The sequence below is a fragment of the Amphibalanus amphitrite genome, unplaced genomic scaffold (assembly GCF_019059575.1).
Source record: "Amphibalanus amphitrite isolate SeventyFive unplaced genomic scaffold, NRLGWU_Aamphi_draft 000149F_arrow, whole genome shotgun sequence".
In the NCBI taxonomy this organism is placed as follows: Eukaryota; Metazoa; Arthropoda; class Thecostraca; order Balanomorpha; family Balanidae; genus Amphibalanus; species Amphibalanus amphitrite.
This window is the reverse complement of record NW_024881644.1, coordinates 487,788-498,257: the sequence shown is the minus strand read 5'-3', so window position 1 is coordinate 498,257 and position 10,470 is coordinate 487,788.

Here is a 10,470-nt window from a genome sequence, read left to right as displayed (position 1 = left end):
CAGGTGAAGGTGGGAGGGGGCAGAGGGGAGGGGCCAGTGGCAGCCGGGCAGTGGTGCATTCCGCGACAGGTGCTTCCATAAATTAAACGGCGTTTTAGAGCAGTGGGTATGGCATTTGTCACGGCTATGTTTCGAGACCTGTTGCAGGGAACTAAGATTAAAAAAGTTATTAATTGCTGGGTAAGTACTGAAAAATGGTAAGCATTTTTTGCGTTCTTTTTGCATTCCATGACCAACTATTCAAAATGTTTGTTTGGAAGGGCTCATTCCTATTGCCAAATACGATAAAATGCTGTATTACGCCTAATAAATTAACGCTTCAATGATATTCCTAATTACCAGTTCCATGGTCGCCTTTCGAGGTCGCTAAGCTTCGGTAGCATGATGCTATAAATTACGAAATTTCATTTCAAATCCAGTATTAATACTGGATTTGAAATGAAATTTGGAATGGGAATTCCCATTCCCACGTTTGGAGGGCCTTGGCTTGGCGCACGCCGCACATGTTACCTATACTCTGCTACCGCTTCTTGTCACCGGATCGTCTGCAAGGCTCCGGTATATAGGCGGTAGCAGTCACCGGATCGCTGTCTGCGGTTTTCGAGGGGTGCGGCTGGGAATTGTGTGTCATTGTTTTGCTGCCGCCAGCCGCTCCGACTGGCCGCAGCAGTTTCAGGCCCAGATATGGTTGGTGGAACTTCTGCGGACTTCTGCTACGAAACTTCAGTTCAACCACAACTGGTTTATCTGCAGTTGTTGATGGGGCTGCAGCGTATCAGGCCTCAGCCGAGGACACTGAGCCGAAAGCAGGCGACGTAAGTAGCAGTCAACCCTAACTTTGCTCATTATTTGTTGAAAATTACGAATATTATAAAAAATGTTTGGTGTTCAAAATCCCAAGGCAATAGGCAATGCAATTTGCGTAAAACATTTTGCATATTCCAAGTTATACGACTGGGGCGGCAATAAGACACTTCTGACCACAACGCCGCCTGGCGTCCGGAGCATTTCCTTTGTTGTGATTGCACTCCTGAAACGTTATATCGGTGTACGATGATGATGCAACAGTGCTGTGCTGGGCGCTCGCTGGCCTGGCTGCTCTCAGAAGCCACGGTGCAAAGGACAAGGTTCACGACCACTCCAGTATGTCGGCCGACCCAGACCGGCCGTCGCCGTCCTTATGTAAGTAGGTACGGGCTACGGTGGCACTGGCGAAGATACGAGAGCTGACGGAACGGGCTTGGCGCGTCACGGCGCTGATACTGGTCCCAACGGATTTATAGGGTGGGCACTGGGCTGTTGTTCCTTAATGGAATTTTGGGCTTAATTTTGTAAGAACGTTTCATCAGCCATTCTATTACCTCGGGAGCATCAGTTTTATCGATATCGATCGATTTTATCGAGGCCTTGTTTTCCCCTTAGGCCTTCATTTTATTTCCGTCTAATTCTATCTTGAAAGTCTGAATAGAAGCATAACTTATCCAGCGATAGACATTGCATAATACATAAAGATATTGTCAGTATGTGGCACGGCACGGGTCAGCAAAGCGTCTCAATATCTGCTGCCGACCTCACAACTGTTTTTGCAACCCCGGCCCCCTCCCGTGTAGTGATGTCCATCCCTCCCCATGGCCCCTCCTCAGTGAACCCCCTCCCCCCTCTTCCCGGTTAGGGGCGGCTGAGTTGAGCCGTATCGGTGGCGGCCGGCCGTGTTTATTTGTTCTAGTGGCGTGTTCGACTTCGGTGCCAGACCGTCTGGCCCGCGCTGTAAGACGCGGACGCCCCGTCTCAGAGAGACAGACTTATGGAATTAGAGAGGCCGGTTACCAGCGCCGCATTATTTGCCAGAGCTGAAGATATTAGGAATTAAAAATGCTCAAATGGGGTTGAAGACCAGGAAGTCTCTCGGTTCAAACACTAAATAAGCTCACTTTTCAACAGACTCCTTGCCAGGAATTGTTTTGCTACCAAACCTCGTTTTTTTTCAAAAGCGTCAGCGAAAAAAAAAGCGATGGACGTTAGCGACGCCGTATTTGATACAACGTATATCTCGCCCATCACGCATTCTTACGCAGGGCGTGAATTGCTATAGTTGTTCATTTTAATTCTCCCTAGACGGGAGGATTGAGGTGGCTAATGCCAGGCAAAATGTTTTTTTTTCTAATTGCTGAATGCATACTTGAAATTGAGTGCTGAGTATCCAAAGAGTTTTAATTTGAAAGCAACAAATAAATTAGTACTTCTCTACACCTTTCTTTAAAAATATTACAACTTCGCAGTTCGCAACACCTTAACCCTCGCCGGCACAGGCTATTTTGCGTCCTTCAATGGCACAAAGGGGGAGAGACGACCTCCCCCCCTCGCGTTTGGCCCCTGATCGAGCTAGAGCTTCGCGGAAAAACGAGCGTGCTGCCCTTCACGAGAGGAAGCCGATGGTACCCAATTTTAAGGTCCTAGGTCATCAGTTGACCTTCCAAGTCAGGTCAATGACCCAAATGTCGGGATAATCGGGACCTGTTAGAAAGTCGTAAAGTGTGGCTGCTAGGGGGTTTTTCGGGGTGCTGATCACGAATATTGTGATAGTTTTGATCACAGAAGATGATGTCTTTAAGCATTTAGATGGGCCTCGTTTCATAAAACTCTGCCGTAACTTACACCTTTCCGTAATTCACATCCTTTCAAACTACGGAGCGCAAATGAAGCGGTTTCACAAAGCCACAACTGGAATTGTTTACACCTCCGTAACTAAGCACATTTGCGTAGTTGCCGTAATTTATCAAGCGTCCTACAAATTACAATTTCGTGTCAACACTTATTTTTTTACGAGAAATTATAAAACAATTATGTTGAGTTTTAATCTTAAAAATTATTTATGAAAACACAAAATTGATATTGATGACCATCCTTTATTAAATCAATATATTGAAAATAGCAGAAAGCCAGCTAAGCAGAAGTGCCTTACTACGAAAGTGGCGCGGCGCGGCGAATCAACAAAATTCCGATAGTTGCCACAAAAAGCGACTGGTACAGAAGATTCGCAGTTTCTTTTTCTCATTTTGGCTGTTCTTTCTTCCTCACCGGGCTCAACATTATAACATATATTAAAAATTAGCTTCGAATCTTCACATTAATTCAAATTCACGCCAGGGCCTCGGCTAAGGAATTTTGACTACTGGGGCAAATCGTCAAAGTGTGTTGGCGCCCTGCTGGGGGGGGAGGTGTTTGAACACCTGCGATTTTTCCTGCGTTTTTTCGCGGATATCTAAAAAACGGCGGCGCTCCATCATCCATCAATTCTACACGTGTTGTAAAAATTTCAGACCAAGATCATTCAAGATCATCACCAGGTCACCAGGTCACTTCAAGTAACCTCTGTTTGTTTGTTGGGGGGTTAGGGGCGCGCCGACGGCGAGGTCATTTTGCGCCCACTTCAAGTAACCTCACCTTATAAAATGTTTCAATGTATGCCGTATCTACACCGAGTGACCGATCGCTTTGAAACTTTCAGCGATTGATAAGGGCAACAGCATGTGCAAAATTTATATCTCGGAATTTTCATATCGGTGACTAAAGGTCAGCTCAATTTTGCGACTTCTTTATAAGTCAATTTGAGAAAATTCAAAACCAACTCTTTTGGACGAAAGTTATTCTAAACACTATAAAACACTGTACGTGACTTTGACACACTGAACATGAAAATAGCACCCGGCCGTGACCCTTGTTTATGCCCCTGAGGTCATCTCAGTTCACGAATGGTATCTAACAGTTTTTCGCGAATAACTTTTGAAAGAGGCATGCTAGAGCGATGAAAATGCCTTAGTTGTGTTTGGCTCGACGATGCAGATCGACTGATATGCAACATGACAATTTCCGGTCAGATTTCCGGTTCACCTTGACCTGAGGTCAATTTTCAAGTTGACCTTCAAGGTCAAATTGCAATTAATTTGATGCGTCTTAACGAGATGAACACGATGTCGGTAAAAGAAAGCTCGTGCAGGGCATGAGTCAAAAGCTATTGCAGAAAAACTTTCCAGAAAAAAATCGTCTATTTTGGTAGTTTTTGCCCCTTGCAGGCAAAACCGTTGAAGTTGGGTCAAATCTAAGAGAAATAACCAGAAAGCATGCTAATATGGCTATCAAATGTTCCGCGGTGCTGTAGCTCTAATTGGTTCCCGCGAGTTATGCGTCGGCAATGGCATCTTGTAAACTGTCGATATTCGACCTGAAAATCGGCGAAATTTGGCCTTCACCATGACCTGACCTTTGACTTGACCAAAAAAGTGGCCGAAGTAATTTCGTCATTATTTTTGACGCTCTTTCGAACGAAAATGGATTATGGGGTGCAAAAAGATATGTTTGCCAATGCACGCTTATGTTTTTGGATGGAAATTGAGGGTGCAGCTGCACACCGTGCGCTCCCTCTTCCGCCGCCCCTGATTTTTTGCCACAAACGTCTTCAACCGCTCCCGAATGAAAGAATGTACGTTAACCCATTTATGCCCAGGAATATTGACCATCATGAAAATCGACGAAATCAAAATATGTTATGCTCCTACCAGGGCCTTGTATGGAATCGAAAATAATTTTTGCCTGCAGCAAAAGTTTCTCGAGAAAAACGTAAAAAACATGCGTTGCGAAATCGCAACGAAGGGCACACCGGGCGCCATCAGCGTTGCGAAAACGCAACGACGGGCACATCAGACGGACATAAAGTACACTGAACTGCCGTATATGCTAATATGTTTTGACAAAACATCAATTAACTGTTGACAACTATTGCTTGAAAATGCGGAGCCCACATCCGTCATGCTCTATAACCCGCCTAAGAGCCTCAGTGAGGAAGCATAACTTCATGATTCGCGAACGGGGAGATGGCAACACGGTCATTATCAACCATTTACGTTGCCCATTGCTGTTCATTTAAAGTTGTGGTCGACACGTATCCAGGGTGATGCTTTCTTTTTGGAAGCTAGACAGATCCATTACCTCCACCTATCAGACCCTGCACAGTGCACACTGAATACAATTAAACGGAGGATTGGGAGTAAACCAGTGCCTCTCGTATGCGCGTATATCCGCAATCATTTTTAACCACCCTCCTAGGAGTAAAGTTAAAATCCATTGCAGGTTAGTCGTACCCACTCTCAGCAAAAAGAAAAAAGTACCAGGACAGAAATGCCAGGACAGAATGGTGATTCGACGTCAATCCGTCCTTTCCATCTTCAGGATAGTTGAATCCTCCTCCACGCCTCATCCCCCTGTTCCGGGCTGGACCGGCAACGTATATCGCAATCGGGCAGCTCACATAGGAGCGCGCCTGTAGCCGGGTGCAGTGAGTGCTTGGGAGGGGGGAAGGGGGTGGGTCATGGGTGGCGGCTGCCCACTGGCTGGGCTCAGTCTCCAGTCTACGATTGACCGTGTCCGGTCAGACAAATGTCTCCCCTAATTCCAATAATCCTGCTAGCTCTAAAAATGGTCTGATTAGATAAAAAGCCTATCAAAGTAAGAAAACAGGCGTATACTCCACATCAAGCAGCTTATGAATCTATGCGAGTTATGAATCCTAAAAATTATTATTTTCCCATGGGTCCGCCCTCATTACCCCTGCCGAAGGGCTCAGCTACCCTCAGAGGGGGCCTATCCCACTATTTGCCGACCCTCAGTTATCTTTTCTAACGTAAATGCTGGTAGTCAGCAGATTCTATCCAGAGAATGGCGATGCCTATCTGTTGCCTGATACCAGAATACATCCCCGTTATTCATTATCTATGCACAATGTACATAGTAGATCCAATTTCCAAAGGACCTAATTATCTCTCAGCTCCGTTAGCATCGCCGACCGTTTGATGCATGGGTCCTTTTCCTACCATGCGATTTTCAGATGCATGGGAACACATTGCTTAGTGAACGAACAGCCCGAGGCCGAAAATCTGCGAGAGAAAAAGAAAGGAGTGTTTGTGGCTGTTTGAGCCAGCAAATATGAAATGTGTCGCAACATTTTACGTGCGAACGCACCTTGCACTAAACATACCTATATACGTCCCTCATGGCATAGGCGGCGGAGCGGGGGGAGGGGGCACCGGGGCACCGTGCCCCCCTTGATTTTGCCATTTTAACATTATCCCGATAGGCGTTGCATGGAAATGGAAATGGAAAGAATGAGACCAAACGTCAGCAGTGCTCCCCCCCTTAATTGAAGATGTTCCGCCGCTACAGCCTCATGGCTACAAAATGAGAGAGAGAGAGAAAGAAAGAGAGAGAGAGAAAGAGAGAGAGAGAGAGAGAGAGGGGAGAGAGTTGGGGAACGAGGAGGAGAGGGAGGAAGATGGGAGAGAGAAAGAGAGAACCCACAGCGTATCACGAGTGAAGTCTACTGTTGATATTCATACTTCCGCTACCCTGCCAATGTGCCCATCGTTGCGATTTCGCAACACCGCTGTCTTTCCGATGTGCCCTTCGTTGCGTTCCCGCAACGCGACCGTAGTCATATTTGAAAATAGTCACAAACCCTTTTTGTAGCATTATTTCTTAACAAAATGCATATCTACGCTATTGTAGGGACTCTGCAGAATATGTTTACACAATTTTCATTACGATATTATTAAGCACTTAGCCTACTTATCTTGGTTTTCGTGACGTCATCACTCACAAAACCTTCGACTTCCCTCTGGGAGCTCTAGGCAGTAACTTACCGGCCGCACAGACTTGTAACTGCGTAGTATCATGCGCACAACCATGCTACACACGCTGAAACTTGTCTCATCGGTTAGTCTCTTTTACACACTTCTCAAGCTTCGATCACGTCGACGCTTGCTTGCGTTGCGAAAACGCAACGAAGGGCGTAAATGGGTTAATATTGATATATTCTCATTTTGTGGAGGATGGGCAAAGCCTGACCACTACTGGGGCATTCCTCGACTCTACTGGGGCATTTGCCCCAGTAGTTAACATGTTAGCCGAGGCCCTGATTCACGCAACATTTTTGTGCGTAGTTTACACCACTGATATCAAGAACTTGATAAAATATTTGGCGTTAATTACGTCGTTTTATGAAACCCAAATGGCATCAATTGGTCCGGATTCGAGCATTTGCTGTAAATGAAGCTCCGTAATTTCGATGGCGTGAATTACTCCGGTCTCCGGCTTTATGAAACCGAATTGGCATCAAATATGCCAAATCTGGCATAATTGACGGAACGCCGCAAGTAATTCCTTTTATGAAACGAGGCCCAGGTCGGGTCAGGTCAGGTCAGGTCAAACAGTAGGGGTCGTGACGGGTATTCGCAGTACGTGTCAACCGCCTCTGATTGCTTCGTGACATGTTACGAAGGCACCAAAACTATACTTCGTAAATGCTCAAATGGTTGCTTAATTCGAATTCAGCTCCAAAAACTAGCTTAGAAGCATGTTAAACTCGAAAAAGTGAACCGAGGTCACCAAAGGTCAGTGACCTGACCTGAACGTCAGGTGACCTTGACATCCAACCTAATACATGGGAGCAGCATCAAATCAAATGTTTGAACGTTTGAAACCACGAGAAGCTTGCAAACGCGCGGCTAATGCGAGCCGACATACGCCTAATCGCGATTCCGGCCAAACATGGTCTCGGAGAGTAAGTCTCAGACAGGTCAAAGGTCATTTGGGTCAGGGTCATGCAATTTTTCAGGGTAGGTGTAACATTTATCAATGCGAGGGTACTGAAAGTTTTGTCGCGATCGGCCGCCCTACGTGAGTTATTCGCGAACACCTTAGGGAGGGGATGGGGGTGCATCAACTCCCCCCCCCCCTTGGGCCGGCGAGGGTTAAGTGCATCAAGACATCTTTTGCGAGAAGATGTAGCTTATAGAATGTATAGTAAGCTCTTTAGTTCTCGCAGCTCGCATCCTATCCCTGATTTTCCCTAAGGGTCACCAAAGGTCAACGCGGTCACGTGATCTCACCATCACAAGTCAAAGTAAAATAAAAAAACTGTTGTTTAACAATCGTAATGTGATCTCGATGATTATAGACTGCCTCAAGCTAATCGAAACGTGAGTTCCCACATTCTTGGTAAGGCCCCATGCTATTTTCGAGCGGAAAGTTATGAATCAAGGCCATGGGCATGACACAAATGATGGAACTGAATTGTCTATGCTAATTTTTTCATACAATTTTAGACGTAGTTACCTACAAAGCCGGTAAATCGGTTGAAAAACGCCAAATTTTGAGAGTGCTTGCCCGAGTAAATCGTAAAATAGGCCCAGGTTAGATCTGGAGACACTTCTCAAAAAGACCTTTGAAAGAGCTATCGAATTCGTTTTTCCCCGGCGCAGCATAGCTCTATTGGTTCCCGAGTTATGCACCTATTTGTAAAAATGTCGAACTCGGGAGATGTATGTGATAATTTTACTCTTGGATTCCATGACAAAATAACGAATCGCAAAATATCTAACGCAAATTATCGAAAGAGAAATATCGAAGTCGCAAAATACCGAAACCGCAAAATATCGTCATCACAAAACATCGAGTCGCATAATATCGAAATTGCAAAATATGGAAATAGTTAAATATGTTATAGCAGAATAGCGAAATAGCAAATTAGGACTTGCATAATATCGCAATTGCAAAATATTGATATGGCTAACTATCGAAAGGCAAAACATGGGCAAAATATCGGAAGACAAAATATCGTGTGCAGAATATCGAAAACAAAATATAGAAAGCAGAACATGGAAAAGGCAAAATATCGAATGCATAATATCGAGAGAAAAAAATATCGAAAGCAGAATGTCGAAAGCATACCTACTCGTAATAACGAAAAGACAAAGTATCGAATGAGGGATATCGAACAGACAAAATATCGAAAAAGCAAAATAACAAAAAGACGAGAGCATAGGCAGGACCAGGGTCTTCTCGATATCATACCTTCAATATTATTCGTTTCGATATTTTGCATTTCGATATTTTGTCCAGAACTCGTCCAGAATCCAGTACCTATCCATCGTCCGGCTCTGCCGGATCCCTCAGTTGTTTCAATTTGTCGACACGCAGCGGCGCTAGTAAACGTTGGGTAGAGGGCGCTGTCAACGTCAGGGTCCCGGAGAAGACTGCGAAGACTGAGCTGCGCTCGGAGCCGTTTGTCGCATTACGCATAAACTGGTTTGGCCAGTGTGATAATTCGTGTTCAATGCATTCGTAATGTCACCGTTCCGTGCTTCTATCCTCAGGATACTGAAATCCTTCTCCTCCACGCCGCAACCTCCCTCCGGGCTGGACAGGCAACTTTATCTCATGCGGGCTGCTCCCTTGGAGCGGCACCGCTGCTCCCGAGGGAGCGCACCGGCCGTAGGTATAGCCGGGTGCAGTGAGTGCCTTGGGGCTGGGTGGCCTGTCCTCTGGACGGGCTCAGCCCCGGCGACTCACTAGGGTGCCTGCCCAGACCAATGTCTCCCCCTATATCCTATCATCCTTCCGGCTCTGAAATGGTCTCATTGGACCGAAAGGGCCTAACCCAACAAAACAAACAAAACAAACGTGAACCGCTCTGACTACATAAATTGTTCTACAAAGATCTCTAAGTTGTACACATTTGTTACATGGGCCGGATGGCATCATAACTCACCTAACTCGTAGCCACAAGTGCCAATTTGGTACCTACCTACGTGGACTCCAGCAGGCAGCAGGAGTAACAACTTGATTTTAGGCATGCATGATAATCCATGCGATGGAGGGCCAGGTTATCATGTCAACCTACCAACGCTTTGCCAGTCAAGTGATTGGAGGACAGTCTTTTGATTATAATTAACTAGCATGGACAATATCAAACGAGAATGGTTGATAGACGGTGCTCTCCTGTCTTCCTCTATTTATGTCCCTATCGGATAAAGACTTTTCCAGTTTTCGGCATCGATAACACAAGTTTTCGACGATTTGAAGCTCACACTTTGGAGACCTCAGATAAATAGCTCGTAAAAATGTCATAAACATGTCAGCCTGCATTGAACACGTCTTTCGGGTTCAGCTAATCCCATTTGGAGGCCGTTTCCATTGGCTGTATTTCTCTTCATTTCTCCTTCGTTTCCCTGACTGCCACTGGGGACTCTCCCCTCAGCATCTTCCCTCGGCAGCCATTAGTTTCATCAAAGCTACTTTATCGCCTGGCTCCCCGGGATCGACTTCCCACAACTGGCCGGTGGGTTAGATTGTTGCCGCGATAGCCGCGGAGACGAGAGGGCGAGAAGTGACCGTGCAGAAATTGTACCTGTCTTATATCCATGGTTCATCGTTTGCATTTTTGTCTGTATTTGTCTGTATTTAATTCGGGAATGTGAGTGGTAATAAATGTTATTTCAGTTTTTATGCACGTAAATTATGCCGGCTTCCCATAAATTTTAACTGAGTAGCAAGCCGAGTACGCCTCAATCTTTTACCATATACCTACTTGTGCAATAATTTCGACATATATCTAGACCTACACAGTACATATGTCAC